At 42.6% G+C, this 17,986-nt stretch overlaps 1 protein-coding gene across 2 annotated transcripts in view; it reads left to right on the top strand.

The window, feature by feature from the left end:
* The window catches only part of TSPAN3 (tetraspanin 3), an 83,713-nt gene that overhangs the window by 17,508 nt on the left and 48,219 nt on the right, over positions 1–17,986 (top strand). The gene's annotated exons all lie outside the window — the stretch shown is intronic.

Raw genomic sequence — 17,986 nt, 5'->3', positions numbered from 1 at the left:
GGCAAGATATGACATTTCTTAGCTCTCCAGCAGCGGACCTTCGTTTTTTTCACCAGTAGTGTGGTTCAAAACCCTAGATCACCTTTTTGGATTCTTATTACCCAAGTTACTAAGAGTATTACCAGCGGCATACAGGGAGCTTAACCAATGAGCGGTCAGAAAAGGTGTTTCCTCTGTAGTCCACACCAATTGCCGGCTTGCCCTCCCCCCTCTTCTCCCCCGGCCCTAGTCCTGACGCCTCTGGCTCAGGCATCAGGTCTGGGCAGGGGACCCCCATCTCCCTCCCATCGCCGGCTCCGCCCTTGCTCAGGCCTGACGCCTTGCTAGAGGCGTCGACCCCCATTACCCTTCGATCACCGGATCGGCTCCTCACCCAGGCCTGACGCCTCAGTCAGAGGCGTCAGGCCTGGGCAGGGGTCCCCCAGACCCCTCCGATTGCCGGCTCCGCTCCCCGCCCAGGCCTGATGCCTCTGGCCCAGGCTTCAGGCCTGGGCAGGGGACCCCCATCTCCCCTGCATCACTGGCTCTGCCCCGGCCCAGGCCTGACGCCCCTGGCCCAGGTGTCAGGCCTGGGCAGGGGATCCCCATCTCCTTCTGTTCGCTAGATCGGCCCCTCACCCAGGCCTGATGCCTTGGCCAGAGGCTTCGACCCCCATCACCCTCTGATCGCTGGATTGGCCCCTTGCCCAGGCCTGATGCCTCCGCCAGAGGTGTCAAGCCTGGGCAGGGGACCCCCATCTCCCTCTGATCGCCGGCTCTGTTCCCCACCCAGGCCTGACGCCTCTGGCCTAGGCATCAGGCCTGGGCAGGGGACCCCCAGGCTCCTCCAATTGCCAGCTTTGCCCCCCGACCAGGCCTGACGCCTCGGCCAGAGGCGTCAGCCTCCATCACCCTCTGATCGCTGGTTCGGCCTCTTGCCCAGGCCTGACGCCTCCGCCAGAGGTGTCAGGCCTGGGCAGGGGACCCCCATCTCCCCCCGATCACCGGCTTCTGGGGCTGGCCTGTGGCCTGGGATGGCAGCTTGCGCTGGCGGCTGCTCTGTCCTGCCCTGCCTGCAGCATGCAAATTAGCCGCCATCTTTGTTGGAAGTTAATTTGCATATTGCACTGTTTAGCTAATGGGAGGCATAGCAAAGGTATGGTCAATTACCATGTTTGTCTATTATTAGATAGGATTATAGGACACCAGGAACACCAGAAAAGATGTTATTGGATAGCCCCCTGACTTGAAGGGAGAGGGCTGTCTCCTCCTCAGTTCTGTCAGTCTTGTAGGAAAGATTTCAAACAAGTGACAGCTGACACAGCATTGTAGTAAAGCAAGCTATTTTATTAAAGAAGCACTGCAAGCAATTTTTATCAAAATATACCTGGTATAAAGCACAGGTGGGCATTCAGCTAATCTGAGTGTGCCACTCGGTGAAGTTGCAGAGGTTGTGTTCTGTCTACAGGTTTCAAGGTTCCTTTGCAGAATATCTTGGGCACAGACTAGATTTCAAGGGTCCCCTTTTAGTTTGTTGTGGCTTTTTCCAGAATTTGTAAGAACATCTAGTAAGTCACAAGACTGCTGACTTCTTTGTTTAGTGGGTGAGATAAAAATCTCCTTTCTTCCTTCCCCCTTCCCAATTTAGTAGTTCCAGGGTGATTTAAGTTATGTATTCTCTGGTTAGAGTGGAGAGGTATTTAATAACCATTTGTTTTCAAGTGTCCTTGGTTGGGGAAGATAAGGTCTTGCTGCAAGCTGGCTGCTAGCTTCCCAATCTGTTTGGCTTTGTTTAATTTTCTTGACTTAGTTTCCCTATTCCACTTGCCCAAGAATTTTCCTAGCTTCTTACTATCTTGTTACAGAAAGACAAGTACCATATGATTTCACTTATATGTGGAAGCTAAAGAACAAAATAAGTGAACAAATAAAATTGAAACAGACTCATAGATACTGAAAACAGTCTGATGGTTACCAGAGGGGAGGCAGTTTAGGGGACTGGATGAAAAAGGGAAAGGGATTAAGAAGTATAACTTGTTAGTTACAAAATAGTCACAGGTATGTAAAGTATAGGAAATATAGTCAATAATGTAATAACTGTGTATGGCCATGTGAGTACTAGAAATGTTGGGGGAGCATGTTGTGAAGTATATGATTGTCTGACCACTGTGCTGTACACCTGAAACTAATACAAAATAATATTGAATGTAAACTGTAATTTTAAAAATTAAAGGAGAAACAACAGCTGCCTGGGTTCAGGATAGAATAGGCAGAGAGCTACATTTAGCTAGGGATTAAGTTTTCCCAGGGGTCAAGTTTTCCCAGGGAAGTACAACTAAGTTACGGGGACAAAGGAATTGAGGGTTTATATAAGGGTGTGCTTTTAAAGAGACCACAGAATCTAATACAGGTAAAGGGGGAGATGAACACACGAGGGAACTGGTGCATTCTCCTCTTGGAAGTATGCCCAGGCTTTCCCCTTCTCCCTCTTCTTACCCCACACTCATGCATCTCCTAAACTCCAAGGGACTTCATGAGACTTGCAAATAGAGGCAGCAGCAGTTTCTCCCAGGCTAACCACTTGAACCAAGGCCCCCTTTTCTCTGACACTCCAGTGAGCTGACAGCAGCCCTGCCTTTGCTCTCACTTGTTACCCATAACATTTCTAGTCTCTCTTTCTTGCTTCTACCCTTGGTTCTTCCTTGTTTCACTGTCCCCAGCTTTAATAAATGTACTCTCAAAATCACACACACACACACACACACACACAAACACGAAAAGAAAACACGAGGGAACTGAGGGGCACTTTGCAGGGGTTAGGGGTCAGTGGTTTGTAGGTCCTGGTCGAGTTAGAGAATGTTAGAGACTCATGATCAAAAAGTGGGATGTTTGAAATTGATATTACAAAGGCTGGTCATTTTTGGTACTGACAAAATCAAAGATTTGACCTTTACAGTGGGTGGCTATGGTAGATTTCAGGGTCTGTGGTAGAGTTGGTCACAGGCTATCAGATGTCAGTATCCAAAGATGGTTTTAGTCTCAGCATGAAATAAGATATCAAAAGTCTTTGAGAGGTACATTCATTAGATCACTCTTTTCTTTCTTTTTTCTTTCTTTTTTTTAAAATTAAATCTTTATTGTTCAGGTTATTACAGTTTTTCCTCTTTTTCCCCCCATAGCTCCCCTCCACCCAGTTCCCCCCCTTCTTCCACCCCCCCCACTGTCCTTATCCATAGGTGCACCATTTTTGTTCAGTCTCTTCCCCCATCCCCCACACCCCTTTCCCCCCAAGAATAGCCTGTCCACTCCTTTTCTATGTCCCTGATTCTATTATAACCACGTTTATTCTGTTCATCAGATTATTTATTCACTTGATTTTTAGATTCACTTGTTGATAGATGTGTATTTGTTGTTCATAATTTGTATCTTTATCTTTTTCTTCTTCTTCCTCTTTTTAAAGGATACCTTTCAGCATTTCATATAATACTGATTTAGTTGTGATGAACTCCTTTAGTTTTTTCTTATCTGTGAAGCTCTTTATCCGACCTTCAATTCTGAATGATAGCTTTGCTGGATAAAGTAATCTTGGTTGGAGGTTCTTGTTATTCATCACTTTGAATAATTCTTGCCACTCCCTTCTGGCCTGCAAAGTTTCTGTTGAGAAATCAGCTGACAGTTGTATAGGTACTCCCTTGTAGGTAACTGACTGTCTTTCTCTTGCTGCTTTTAAGATTCTCTTTGTCTTTTGCTCTTGGCATTTTAATTATGATGTGTCTTGGTGTGGTCCTCTTTGGATTCCTTTTGTTAGGGGTTCTCTGTGCTTCCTGGACTTGTAAGTCTATTTCTTTCACCAGGTAGGGTCAGTTTTCTGTCATGATTTCTTCAAATAGGTTTTCAATATCTTGCTCTCTCTCTTCTTCTGGCACCCCTATAATTCGGATGTTGGTATGCTTGAAGGTGTCCCAGAGGCTCCTTAAACTATCTTTGTATTTTTGGATTCTTTTTTCATTTTGCTTTTCCGGTTGGGTGTTCTTTACTTCTTCATATTTCAAGTCTTTGACTTGATTCTTGTGATCCTCTAGTCTGCTGTTGGATCTCTGTATATTATTCTTTATTTCAGTCAGTGTATGCTTAATTTCTAGTTGGTCCTTTATCACAACCTCGGGGGTCTCACTAGATTTCTTGAGGGTCTCATTACGTTTATCGGCGGTTTCTAGAAAATTCTTGAAAAACCTTAAGAGTGTGGTTTTGAACTCTATATCCAGTAGTTTGCTTTCCTCCATTTCTGTCATTTGTGTCCTGTTTCTTTGTCTCTGCATTTTTTTATGCTTCGCTGTGTTGATAGAGTGGCTTTCTGTGCTAGGTTTCCTATAGGGCCCAGTGACTCAGCCTCCCCAATTACCTGAGGTAGACACTCTTGGTGAACCCCCTTGTGGGCTTTGTGCACAGTCTTGTTGTAGTTAAGACTTGATTGTTGTAGGTAACACTGGGAGGAATTGACCTCCAGGCCAATTGGCTGTGAGAATCAGCTGTGTCTGCAGTGGGAGAATTTCTTTGCTGGAGACACCTCTCCGGGCAAGACTTGCTTTAATGGGGCTTTGGTGCTCACTGAGTCTGCCCCCTGAGTGTGTCCTTTATGTATCTGAGGAGCTGCAATCTGGATGGTCCCACTCTGACCACTGGGCACACTGGTTCCTGGATCTCTAAGGAGGTGCTAATTTAGCCTCTTCCTGAGGCTATCCAGCAGGAGCCAGCTGTGAAGCAATGCAAGTTGCTGTCTGGCGTTGGGCCAGCTGCAGTTTGTTAGGTAATTATCAGATTGCAAAACGCCAGGCCTTTCATATGCAAAAGCCTCCGTGGGCAGCTTGGGCGGGGCTGGGTCCAAGGGGATCAACAGGGCGGAGGGAGCAGTTCTGGCTGCTCTCAGTCCTGCCCTCAGAGGCCCTGCTTCTCAGTGTCCCAGCAATCACTGCAAGCACCCCTGAGTTCCGACCGATGCCAGACAGTCCAGTTTCTCCCGTATGAGTCTGGGTCCCCAGAGACTCTCCCAGAACTTGAGTTCAGAGCTTGAGACTCCCTCCTGGTTGAAAAAGACAACCATGTCCTCAGCCGCCAGCCCTCTTCCGCATGCGCCTCCATACCTCTGTATTTTACTTCTACACCACACCTCCTCTGAGTCTCAGTATGCTTTTCTCTTTCCTTCTAGTTGTAGAATTTCCACTCAGCCAGCCTTCCTGTGGTTCTGGATGATGTCCGTTCTGTCTTTTAGTTGTATTTTTGAAGTGTTTGTGCGAGGCAGCAATCTCCGGTGTTTACCTATGCCGCCATCTTGGTTTCTCCTAGATCACTCCTTTCTGCTGCAGACTAAGCATTGTTAAAGTCTCCCCTCCTGTATCTTCCATCATCATGTGTAATCAATAAATGATTTCATATCCTCTTTAAAAATGTCTTTGAGGGAATGAGAAAGAAAGAAAGCTTATCTACAGACAAATTCTAGTAAAGATCTTTGGGTTTGATTTACTGGCACAGGGAACTAAGAAGCAAGTCAATTAATAGCTACAAAGTTTTTTTTTGTTTTTGTTTTTGTTTTCTGGTTATAATTTATATATTTTATTGAGTTTTTACAGAGAGGAAGAGAGAGGGATAGAGAGTCAGAAACATTGATGAGAGAGAAACACCGATCAGCTGCCTCCTGCACACCCCCTCATGGGGGTGTGCCCACAACCAAGGTACATGCCCTTGACTGGAATCGTCCCCGGGACCCTTCAGTCTGTAGGCTGACGCTCTATCCACTGTAGCTACAAAGTTTTTGAGGTATTTGTACTGCCAAAGAATTCATGAGCTAACCTGGAAGGCCTTTGTCTGTTAATATAATCTTTGAGGTGTTAAAACTTGCACAATAGCAAAGTAGTTTCAAAGATATATGGCCCAGAGAGGGCATATTTCCAGTGCTCAGCAATAGTGTGGCCTAAAGGCTAATGAACAGAAAATAACCACCCAGGTGGTCAAGAGCAAAGGACTATAGGATGCAATGGATTAGAGAGTTTCTCACAAAGAACAAAATCCAGGCCAAAAAAAGGAGTTCTCTAGTGCCATGCACCAGAGACTGCTATGTATTTACCACCCCTCCCTTTCTGAATGGGAGTTTGTATTCTAATATTCTTAGTCCAGTTCCCATTGTGCATGTAGGAAAAAAAAAAAAAGAATAATGGCAATAATGACAGTGATTTTGATAATGATGTCAGAAGTAGGATTTTTTTTTTACTTGTTTTCTTGAAAGGTAAAATTTCTGGGGGAAAAAGATAGTGTATATTGAAAGAATCAGAATTGTGTTAGATAATCAGAAAACAGCTAAAGATGTATCAAAGCTAGATAGACCCATGAAAAGTGATAAATGGAGCAGTTTGGCAGAGGTTCCTGATATTTGGGATTGAGCAGATGCCTATTTTATGTTGATGGTTAAGGACAGACATATGAATTTATTGTGAGAGAAAAACAAGGTCTCAATGTCAGACATAATTTTAAACATTACGCAATAAATATATCAAGTGATTATGCAAGTGATATATTTATTTTTTTCATAACTTAGAGAATGCTCTATTAGTTTCCGTAATCAAACCCATGTACATTAAGACCTTACATATTTAACACAGTGTGTTACCCCTGTACAAATGGAAAAAATTATGTTGACATTTCTAGACTGATATGGCTGTTAATTCCTGCATAATGCCAACCCAACACAGTACAACTGGGATAGTTTTTCCAAAGTTGACAGCACAGCTAACGTTTCCAAAAATTCAGATTATTTACGTTTTAAAGAAGACATTAAAAAGTAGTAAAAAAAAACCCCCCACATTACTATAATTACACCACCCAGGGATAAACATTATTATTTTGGTGGTGTTTTGAAATGACTGTATATGATGATATATAGGTGTTTTTCTTCTGACATGCCACAAACATTGTTTTTCCTTTTTAAAAATAATTTTTATTTTTCAGTTACAGTTGATATACAATATTAGTTTCAGGCATGCAATGTAGTGATTAGACTTATATAACTTACAAAGTGATCACCTTGATAAATCTAGTACCCATCTGAAACCATAGTTATTATAATTTTTTTTCTATATTCCCTCTGCTGTACTTTGTATCACTGTGACTATTTTGTAACTACCAATTTGTACCTCTTAATTCCTTTCCCCTTTACACTCATCCTCTTAAGCCTCCTACCATCTGGGAATCATCAAAATGTTCTCCATATCCATGAGTTTGTGTCTGTTGTGTTTTTGTCTACTATGTTGTTTTAGATTCCACATATAAGTGAAATCATGTAATATTTATCTTTCCCTGTTATTTCACTTAGCATCATACCCTTTGGGTCCATCCATGTTGCAGATGTCAAGATTTCATTATTTTTTGATGGCTGAGTCATATTCCATTGTATGTACCACTTCTATATTCATTCATCTATGGATGGAACTTATGTTGTTTCTATATCTTGGTTATTGTAAAAAAACATTGCAATGAACATAGGGATGCATGTCTTTTTGAATTACTGTTTTAGGTTTCTTTAAATAAATGTCCAGAAATAGAATTGCTGGGTCCTTCATTGTCTCTTACTATAGCCTTTGTTTCAAAGTCTACTTTGACCTGAGTATTGCTATCCTAGCTTTTTCAAAATTATTATTTTCACTTGCATGAAATTTCTTTCTCCATCCCTTACTTTCAGTCTGTATGTGTCTTTTGATCGAAAGTGGGTGTCTTCTATGCAGCATATGTAAGGGTCTTTCTTTTCTCTCCATTTAGCCATTGTATGTCTTTAATTGGAGCATTTAATCTATTTACATTTAAAATAATTGTTAATAGATATGTTGTCATTCTTATTTTTTAAAAAATATATATTTTATTGATTTTTTACAGAGAGGAAGGGAAAGGGATAGTTAGAAACATCCATGAGAGAGAAGCATCAATCAGCTGCCTCCTGCACACCCCCTACTGGGAATGTGCCCGCAACCAAGGTACATGCCCTTAACTGGAATCGAACCTGGGACCCTTCAGTCCACAGGCCGATGCCCTATTAACTGAGCCAAACCAGTCAGGGCTGTCATTCTTATTTTATTATTATATTTTTATCTCTTATTTTTTTCCTTTTAAGGAAGTCCTTGTACATTTCTTTTTCTGTGTGTGCTCATGCATTACTTTTTTAAAAAATTTCTTTATTGATTAAGGTATTATATTTAAGTCCTTATCTCCCCACTGCCCCCGTACTCCCCTACTCCCCACCCCCCGGTTGTCTGTGTCCATTGGTTAGGCTTATATGCATGCACACAAATCCTTTGGTTGATCTCTCCCCCTTACACCCACCCTCCCCTAACTTCCCTCTGAGGTTTAACAGTCTGATCGATGCTTCTCTCTCTCTGGATCTGTTTTTGTTCATCAGTTTATGTTGTTCATTATATTCCATAAATGAGTGAGATCATGTGATATTTATCTTTCTTTGACTGGCTTATTTCACTTAACATAATGCTCTCCGGTTCCATCCATGCTGTTTCAAATGGTAAGAACTCCCTTTTTACACCAGCGTAGTATTCCATTGTGTAGATGTACCACAGTTTTTTAATCCACTCATCTGCTGATGGGCACTTAGACTGTTTCCAAATCTTAGCTATGCTGAATTGTGTTGCTGTGAACTTAGGGGTGCATATATCCTTTCTAATTGGTGTTTCCAGTTTCTTGGGATATAGTCCAAGAAGTGGGATCACAGGGTCTAATGGAAGTTCCATTTTTAGTTTTTTGAGTAAGCTGCATACTGTTCTCCACAGTGGCTGCACCAGTCTGCATTCCCACCAGCAGTGCAGAAGGGTTCCTTTTTCTCCACATCCTCTCCAACACTTGTTTGTTGATTTGTTGTTGATAACCATTCTGACAGGTGTGCGATGGTACCGCATTGTTGTTTTGATTTACATGTCTCGGATAATTAGTGACTTTGAGCATGTTTTCATATGTCTCTTGGCCTTCCTTCTGTCTTTTTTTGAAAAATATCTATTTAGTTCCGTTGTCCATTTTTTGATTGAGTTGTTTATCTTCCTTTTGTTAAGTTGTATGAGTTCCCTGTTGGAGAGTAAACCCTTATTAGTGACAACATTGGCAAATATGCTCTCCTCTGTAGTGGGCTTTCTTGTTTTGTTGATGGTTTCTTTTGCTATTCAAAAGCTTTTTATTTTGATGTAGTCCCATTTGTTTATTTCCTCTTTAGTTTCCATTGCACTAGGAGCAGTATCAGTGAAGAAATTGCTTCAGCATATGTCTGAAGTTTTGCTGCCTGTGGATTCCTCTAGTATTTTCATGGTTTCCTGTCTTATGTTTATGTCCTTCATCCATTTGAGTTTAGTTTTGTGTATGGTATAAGTTGGTGGTCTAGTTTCATTTTTTTGCAAGTATCTGTCCAATTTTCCCAACACCATTTATTGATGAGACTGTCTTTTTTAAAATATATATATATATTTTATTGAATTTTTACAGAGAGGAAGGGAGAGAGATAGAGAGTTAGAAACATCGATGAGAGAGAAACATCGATCAGCTGCCTTCTGCACATCTCCTACTGGGGATGTGCCCACAACCGAGGTACATGCCCTTGACCGGAATCGAACCTGGGACCCTTCAGTCCGCAGGCTGACGCTCTAACCACTGAGCCAAACCGGTTTCGGCGATGAGACTGTCTTGACTCCATTGTACGTTCATGCCTCTGTTGTCAAATACTAATTGAGCATAGTGGTTTGGGTCGATTTCTGGGTTCTCTATTCCATTCCATTGATCTATATGTCTGTTCTTGTGTTAGTACCAGGCTGTTTTGAGAATAGTTGCTTTGTAATACAGCTTGATATCTGGTATTGAGATCCCACCCACTTTGTTCTTCTTTCTCAGGATTTCTGCAGCTATTCAGGGTCTTTTTTAATTTCAGATGAATTTTTGGAGAGTTCGTTCTAGGTCTGTGAAATATGCCGTTGTTATTTTAATGAGGAGTGAATTGAATCTGTAGATTGCTTTGGGTAGTATGGACATTGTAATGATGTTGATTCTACCGATCCATGAGCACGGTATGTTCATCCATCTGTTTATGTCTTCCTCTGTGTCTTTTTTCATTGTCCTGTAGTTTTCCACATCTAGGTCTTTTACCTCCTTTGTTAAGTTTATTCATAGATATCTTAATATTTTTGGTGTGATGGTAAATGGGATTGCTCTTTTAGTCTCTCTTTCTGTAAGTTCATTATTGGTATATAGAAATGCCATAGATTTCTTGGCATTAATTTTGTATCCTGCTACATTGCCAAATTCGTTTATTAAGTCTAATAATTTTTTGATGGAGTCCTTAGGGTTTTCTATGTACAGTATCATGTCATCTGCAAATACGGACAGTTTTACTTCTTCTTTTCCAATTTGGACGCATTTCATTTCTTCTTCTTGTCTGATCGCAATGGTTAGTACTTCCAGTACTATGGCGAGCAGGAGTGGTGAGAGTGGGCACCCCTGTCTTGTTCCTGTTCTTAGGGGAAAGGGTTTTAGTTTTTGCCCATTGATTATGATGTTGGCTGTGGGTTTGTCATATATGGTTTTTATTATGTTGAGGTATGATCCTTCTATTCCAACGTTGCTGTGCGTTTTTATCAAAAAAGGGTGTTGGATTTTGTCAAATGCATTTTCTGCGTCAATTGATGTGACTGTGATTTTTATCTTTCAATTTGTTTATGTGATGTATCATGTTTATTGATTTTCAGATATTGTACCATCCTTGCATCTCCGGGATAAATCCTACTTGGTCATGGTGTATGATCTTTCTGATGTACTGCTGGATCCGATTTGTTAGAATTTTGTTGAGGATTTTGGCATCTATGTTCATGAGGGATATTAGCCTGTAATTCTCTTTCATTGTGTTGTCTTTATCTGGTTTTGGTATTAGGGTGATGCTGGCTTCATAGAATGAGCTTGGAAGTGTTTCTTTCTCTTGAATTTTTTGGAGTAGTCTGAGGAGGATAGGTTTTAGTTTTTCCTTGAATGTTTGGTAAAACTCCCCTGAGAAGCCGACTGGCCCCAGGATTGTGTTTGTGGAAGCTTTTTTTTTTAAATATATTTTTATTGATTTTTTTACAGAGAGGTAGAGGTATAGAGAGTTAGAAACATCAATGAGAGAGAAACATTGAAGCTGCCTCCTGCTGCCTACTGGGGATGTGCCCACAAACAAGTACATGCCCTTGACCTTAATCGAACCTGAGACCCTTCACGCTGCAGGCTAACGCTCTATCTAATGAGCCAAACCAGTTAGGGCTGTGGAAACTTTTTGATGACTGCCTCAATTTCTTCCATAGATATCGTCTTATTGAGATTTTTAAATTCTTCCTGATTGATTTTTGGAAGGTTGTATTTTTCTAGGAGTATGTCCATTTCCTCCCTGTTGTCTAGTTTGTTGGAATAGAGTTGTTCATAGTATTTTTTAACAATCCTTTGTATTTCTGTGGGGTCCGTTGTTTTTTCACCTCTTTAATTTCTGATTTTGTTTATTTGAGTCCTCTAATTTGCTTCTTGGTGAGCCTGGCTAGAGGTTCATCAGTCTTGTTTATCCTTTCAAAGAACCAGGTCTTCGTTTGTATTGTTTTTTTGGTCTCTATGTCATTCATTTCTGCTCTGATCTTTATTCTATCCTTCCTTCTGCTCACTCTGGACTTTTCTTGTTGCTCTCTTTCTAATTCTTTAAGTTGTAGACTTAGGTGATTTACTACCATTTTTTTCTTGTTTTTTTGAGGTAGGCCTGTAGAGCTATAAAGTTCCCTCTCAGGAATGGTTTCATTGTGTTCCATAGATTTTGGATTGTTGTGTTTTCATTGTCATTAGTTTCCAGGATGTTTTTAATTTCTTCTTTGATCTCTTTGGTAACCCAATCATTATTTAAGAGCATGCTAGTCAGCTTCTAATTGCTTGAATTTTTTGGATTGTTTTTATTGTAGTTTATTTCTAACAATACAAAATTGTGGTCTTAGAAGATGCTTGATATGATTTCAATCTTCTTGAATTTGGTGAGACTTTACTTGTGACCCAATATGTGGTCTAATTTTGACAATATCCCATGTGCACTTGAGAAGAATGCATATTCTATAGCTTTGGGGTGAAATGTTCTGAAGATGTCAATTAAGTCCATCTGATGTAGTGAGTCATTTAGGATTGCTGTTTCTTTGCTGATCTTTTGTCTAGAGCAGCAGTTCTCAACCTGTGGATCTCGACCACTTCGCTGTCAAATGACCCTTTCACAGGGGTTGCCTAAGACCATCTTGCATATCAGACATTTATATTATGATTCAGAACAGTAGCAACATTACAGTTATGAAGTAGCAATGAAAATAAGATATGGTTGGGTCACAACATGAGGAAATGTATTTAAAGGGCCAGAAGGTTGAGAACCTCTGGTCTAGAGCAGGGGTGGGCAAACTTTTTGACTCGAGGGCCACAATGGGTTCTTAAACTGGACTGGAGGGCCGGAACAAAAGCATGGATGGAGTGTTTGTGTGAACTAATATAAATTCAAAGTAAACATCATTACATAAAAGGGTACGGTCTTTTTTTTTTTTTTAGTTTTATTCATTTCAAACTTGCCGGATCCAGCCCATGGGCCGTAGTTTGCCCACAGCTGGTCTAGAGGATTTATCCAGGGATGTCAGTGCAGTATTAAAGTCCCCTTTCATGTTTGTATTGTTGTCAATCTCTCCCTTGATATCTTCCAGGAGTTTTTTTTTTCTTTTCTTTATGTATTTGGGTGTTCCTGCATTGGGTACATATATGGTTATCAGGGTTACATGCTCTTGTTGTAGCCATCCCTTTAGTATTATGAAGTGGCCTTCCTTATCTCTTGTTATGGCCTTCATTTTGAGGTCTATTTTTGTCGGATATAAGTATTGCTATCCTAACTTTTTTTCATTTCCATTTGCCTAAAATATATTTTTCCATCCCTTCACTTTCAGTCTGTGTGAGTCCCTTGTTCTGAGGTGGGTCTCTTGTAGACAGCATATATATGGGTCATGTTTTTTTTATCCATTCAGCCACTCGATGTCTTTTGATTGGAGCATTTAGTCCATTTACATTTAAAGTTATTACTGATAGGTACTTTTTTATAGCTATTTTTATTTTTGTGCTTGTATTCTTTCTTAGCTTTATATTTCTTCTTTTTACAACAGTCCCTTTAACATGCCTTGCATTACTGGCTTGGTGGTGATAAAATCCTTTAGCCTTTTTTTGTCTGTGAAGCTTCTTATTTCCCCTTCAATTTTGAATGATAGCCTTGCTGGATAGAGTATTCTTGGATTCAGTCCTTTGCTTTGCATCACTTTGTAAATTTCTGTCCATTCTTTTCTGGCCTGATGTGTTTCTGTTGAGAAATCATTTGATAATCTAATGGGAGAGCCCTTGTACGTAACTGTATGTCTCTCTCTTGCAGCCTTTAGATTCTGTCTTTGTCCTGAACATTTGCCATGGTAATTATGATGTGTCTTGGTGTGGGTCTTTTTGGGTTCATCTTGTTTGGGCCTCTCTGTGCTGTGTGACTTTTTTCTTTCCCACCTTAGAGAAGTTTTCTGACTTTATTTCTTCAAATAGGTTTTCTAACCCTGTTCCTCTTCCTGTTGTTCTGGAACCCCTATTATTCGTATGTGGCTTCGTTTCATATTGTCCCATAGCTCCCTTAGACTCTCCACCTGTCTTTTAATTTTTTCTCCAATTGCAGTTCAGTTTGGGTGTGTTTTGCTTCCCTGTCTTGTAATTTGCTTATACTGTTCTCCCCTTCTCCTAGTCTACTGTTGAAAGTTTCCATGGTGTTTTTTATTGCTGCTATATCACTCTTTATTTCTTCTTGACTCTTACATAAGTTTTTGATTTTTTCATCCACCTGGTTTATGAACTGCATGACTTCTATTCTGAATTCTTTTTTTGACATATTGCATGCCTCTGTTTCACTTAGCTGCTTTTCGGGCGATCCCTCCTTTTCTTTCATTTGGGGGTTTCTTTGTGTACCCATTTTGACCTTACTGATGGATCTAGATGTTGAGTCGTATGGGGGCTACTCCTTGGGTGGCAGTGGCTCCTTGGTCTGCCGTTGCTCCTTGCGTGGCCACAGCAGCGGCTGCTCCTCATTTGGCAGCGGTTGCTCCTCATTTGGCAGCGGTTGCTCCTCATTTGGCAGTGGCTCCTCTGGTGGGTGCTGTTTGCAGCAGTGGTGGCTCCTCTGGCTGGTGTGGGGAGGCTACTCGCACACCTGCTGCTCCTCGGACAGGGGTGGGCTGATCATGAGGCTGCTGCTCCTCGGATGGGGGCAGGATGCACATGGTTGCTGCTCCTCAGGTGGGTGTGTGCTGCTCAGGTGGCTGCTGCTTCATGGATGGGGCTGACTGCATGCGACCGTTGCTTCTCTGATGGGGTGGGCTGCTTGTGAGGCTGCTGCTCCTTGGACAGGGGCAGGTTGCTCGCAGGGCTGCTGCTCCTCGTATGTGGGAGGGCTGCTCTTGCAGCTGCTGCTCCTCGGATGGGGGCAGGCTGCTCGCATATCTGCTACTCCTCAGACAGGGGACGGGCTGCATGTGTAGCTGCTGTTCCACGGACAGGAGTTAGCTGCACATATTGCTTTTGCTCCTTGGACAGGAGGAGGCCTCTCACCTGGCTGCTGCTCATTGGATGGGTGCGGGCTGTGTGTAGCTGCTGCTCCTTGGATGAGGGCCGCCTGCTCACACAGTTGCTGCTCCTCAAACGGGGGCAGGCTGCTCGTGTGGCTGCTTTTCTTCGTATGGGGGCAGGTTGCTTGCACAGCTGGTGCTCCTTGGACGTGTGCAGGGTGCAATCTTTGTGGGCTGCTGCCCCTCAGTTGTGGGCTGGCTGCTCATGCGTCTGCTGCTCCTTGGATGGGTGCAGGCTGCTCATGTGGTTGCTGCTCCTCGGATGGGGGAGTGGGCCGCTCACACAGCTGCTACTCCTTGGACAGGGGCAGGCCACGTGAGGCTGCTGCTCTTTGGCCTGGAGCGGGCTGCTCATGGTACTGCTGCTTCTTAAACAGGAGCGGGCTGCTCACTTGTCTGCTGCTTGCGTGGTTGCAGTACCCTAGGCTTTCTCCAGAGGTCCTCTGCCCTTTCCGGCTACAAATTGTCTCACCAGCTGAGTCTCCTTCGCCAATTCGGAGTGGATGTTATTCGTTTCAGCTGCTCATTCCATCTGCTCTGGGACAAGTCTTGGGACACGCCCTTCTATTCCACCTCCATTTTTTCCTTCTCTTAACATTTCTTATAATACTTGTATAGTGGCAATGAACTCTTTTAGCTTTCTTTTGTCTGGAAAACTCTTTATTTCTCCTTGAAAGTGGCCTTGGTGGAAGACTAAGTTTGGTTGTAAGTCTTTGCTTTTCATCACTTTAAATATTTTGTGCCAGTCATGTCTGGCCTGAAATATTTCTGTTGAGAAATCAGCTGGAAGTCTTATGAGAGCTCCTTTGTAGTTAACTGCCTTTCTCTTGCTGCTTTTAAGATTTCCTCTTTGTCTTTAACCTTTGCTGTTTCAGTAATGCTGGGTCTTGGTGTATGTTTCTTTTGGTTCATCTTCTGTGCTTTCCGGGCTTGTATGTCTATTTCTTTCACCAGGTTAGGGAAGTATTTGTCATTATTCCAATTGATTTTAAATTTTTTGCTCTCTCCCTCTTCTCTTTCTGGTATCCCTATGATGTGAATGTTGGTACACTTGATGTTGTCTCAGAGGCTTCTTAAACTATGATCATTATTTTGATTTTTTTTTTTTTTTTTGCTGTCCTGATTAGGTGTTTTCTACTACCTTGTCTTCCAAATGGCTGATTCTGTCATCTGCTTCATATAATCTACTGTTGATTCCCTCTAATGTATTCTTCATTTCTGCTATTGTATTCTTTATTTCTGACTGGTTGTCTTTATTTTTCTATCTCCCTATATATATTGCCCATCTTTTTGTTGAAGTTCTGTCTGAGATAATTGAGCATCCTTTTAACCAGTGTTTTGAACTACATTAGGTAGAGTACTTGTCTCCATTTTGTTTTATTTTTTTTTCTGTAGTTTTGTTCTATTTTTCATTTTGGACATGTGTCTGTCTCCTTATTTTGGCTGCCTTCCTGTGTTTGTTTTTATGAATTAGATAGAGGTGCTATGACTCCTAGTCTTGGTAAAGTGCCTTGATGTAGTAGGTGTCCTGTGGGGTCCATTGGCACAATCTTTCTTGTCACCCGAGGCAGGTGTGTCCCTGTGTAGGTTATGTGTAATCTCCTGTCATAGTTGAGCCTGATTGCTGTTGGCAAGTCATTGGTAAAGGTGGACCCTCAGGCTGATTGGTTGTGTGGCTCAGCAGTGACTACAGTGGAGTAGCTACTGTCAGGGGCTGACCCTATGGAAGAAGATTTTGCTGTATCAGGACTCTGGTGCCTGCTGAGTCTGCCATTTGGGTGTGTTGTTTGTGGAGGTGTTGGGTATGTGGTGTTCTCTGAAGCTGGCCACCACATTTATTGGTTCTGGGCCTTTTATGAGGGGCGTGGTCCTGGCCAAGGTCAACTGCTGCCTGTACCCTGCCTTGTGCAACTTGGTATGAGCAACAAAGTGACCTGCAGAAGGTTGCCACTTGGGCTGGGCTTGGAGGTTCCTTTGGGAAGCTAATCTGTGAACTGAAGCCTGCTGCCACTAGTGCTGGGCTTGAGTCTGCTTAGCAAGAAGTATGGGACACCCCAAAGCCAGATGGTACTTATTTGGAGTATATGAACCTTTGAGAGATTTTGAAATTCTACAGCATGAGCTAAGACAGGCCCTTTGTATGGAAAAGCCACTGGAGGCAGGTTGGTGGGCCTGTAAGTTGGTTAGGGTAGGGTCTTGGGGAATCACCAGGGGCCCAGTTCAATCAGAAGGGGTTTTAACGTCAGCCCCATGCAGGACTCAGTTCTCTCTCCACATCTGGTCTCAGTAAATCTGGGGCTGAGATTTCCCACTCTACTTGTGCTCCCAGGTCTCTGCAGTGTGGGTCAAAAATCCACGATATGCCCTGCCATCAACACCACATGTTGGAGCAGTTCTTGTGGCTCCATAAGTGGGAGGAGAGACCTCACTGGATGTGGGAGAATCCACCTCCAAGTGGGAGAATCTTCTCCCCCTTTCTCACCCCACACAGTTTATTCACTCTCTGGGGCTCTATAGAAAGCCTTTCAGGAAAACAGAGGGTCACTCAAAGTCACTGCTGGGTACAATCCTCAGCCCCCCACCCCCTTTTTTTTGGAGCCAAACACTGCAGCACAGCCTTTACCCATAGTCAGAGCCTAGGGTGAATGACTTCCTTTAGGGCTGCCAGCAATAGCTGTCCTCTTTGACTGAGAAGGTGAAGACCCTGCCTCCCAGGCAGACAGAGTTCCCCTGGATCTCTTTGCCTGATGCTATACAGGCTCTCCTTCCTGTCTCTGCTGCTCTGGGTTTGGGATCCCTGTATGGGGATGGAAGTCCGTACTTCCAAGGTGAGGGAGCTTTGCAGCCAATTATCACTCGGGCCTCTCAGCTGAGCACTAGCTCCATGGGGGCTCCACCTTTCTACAACTCTCCATCTCTTAACAGTCTCTATGTTGTTTCTTCAGTGCTCCTTAGGCAAAATATATCCAATCAGCTATGCTTCTCTTATTTTTTCAAGCTGAGTGTGCAGTAATTTTAGCTGTAAAATATTATTAGGCTGCAGCCATCTTGCCCCTCCTGCTATATTCTTTCTGATTGGTGTTTCGGGATTCTTAAGATATATTCCTGCAAGGGGAATCATTGGGTCAAAAGGCAGTTCCATTTTAAATTTTTTGAGGAAACTTCATACTCTTTCCCATAGTGGCTGCAGCAATCTGCATTCCCACCAGCAGTGTACTAAGGTTGTCTTTTCTTCACATCTATGCCAGCTCTTGTTTGTTGATTTATTGATGGTAGCCAATGTGGCAGGTGTGAGGTGG

This window comes from Myotis nattereri (assembly GCF_964212035.1).
Source record: "Myotis nattereri genome assembly, chromosome: 1".
NCBI classification, from domain to species: Eukaryota; Metazoa; Chordata; class Mammalia; order Chiroptera; family Vespertilionidae; genus Myotis; species Myotis nattereri.
The sequence above is the reverse complement of the archived record's forward strand: the minus strand, read 5'-3'. Positions and strand labels throughout refer to the sequence as shown.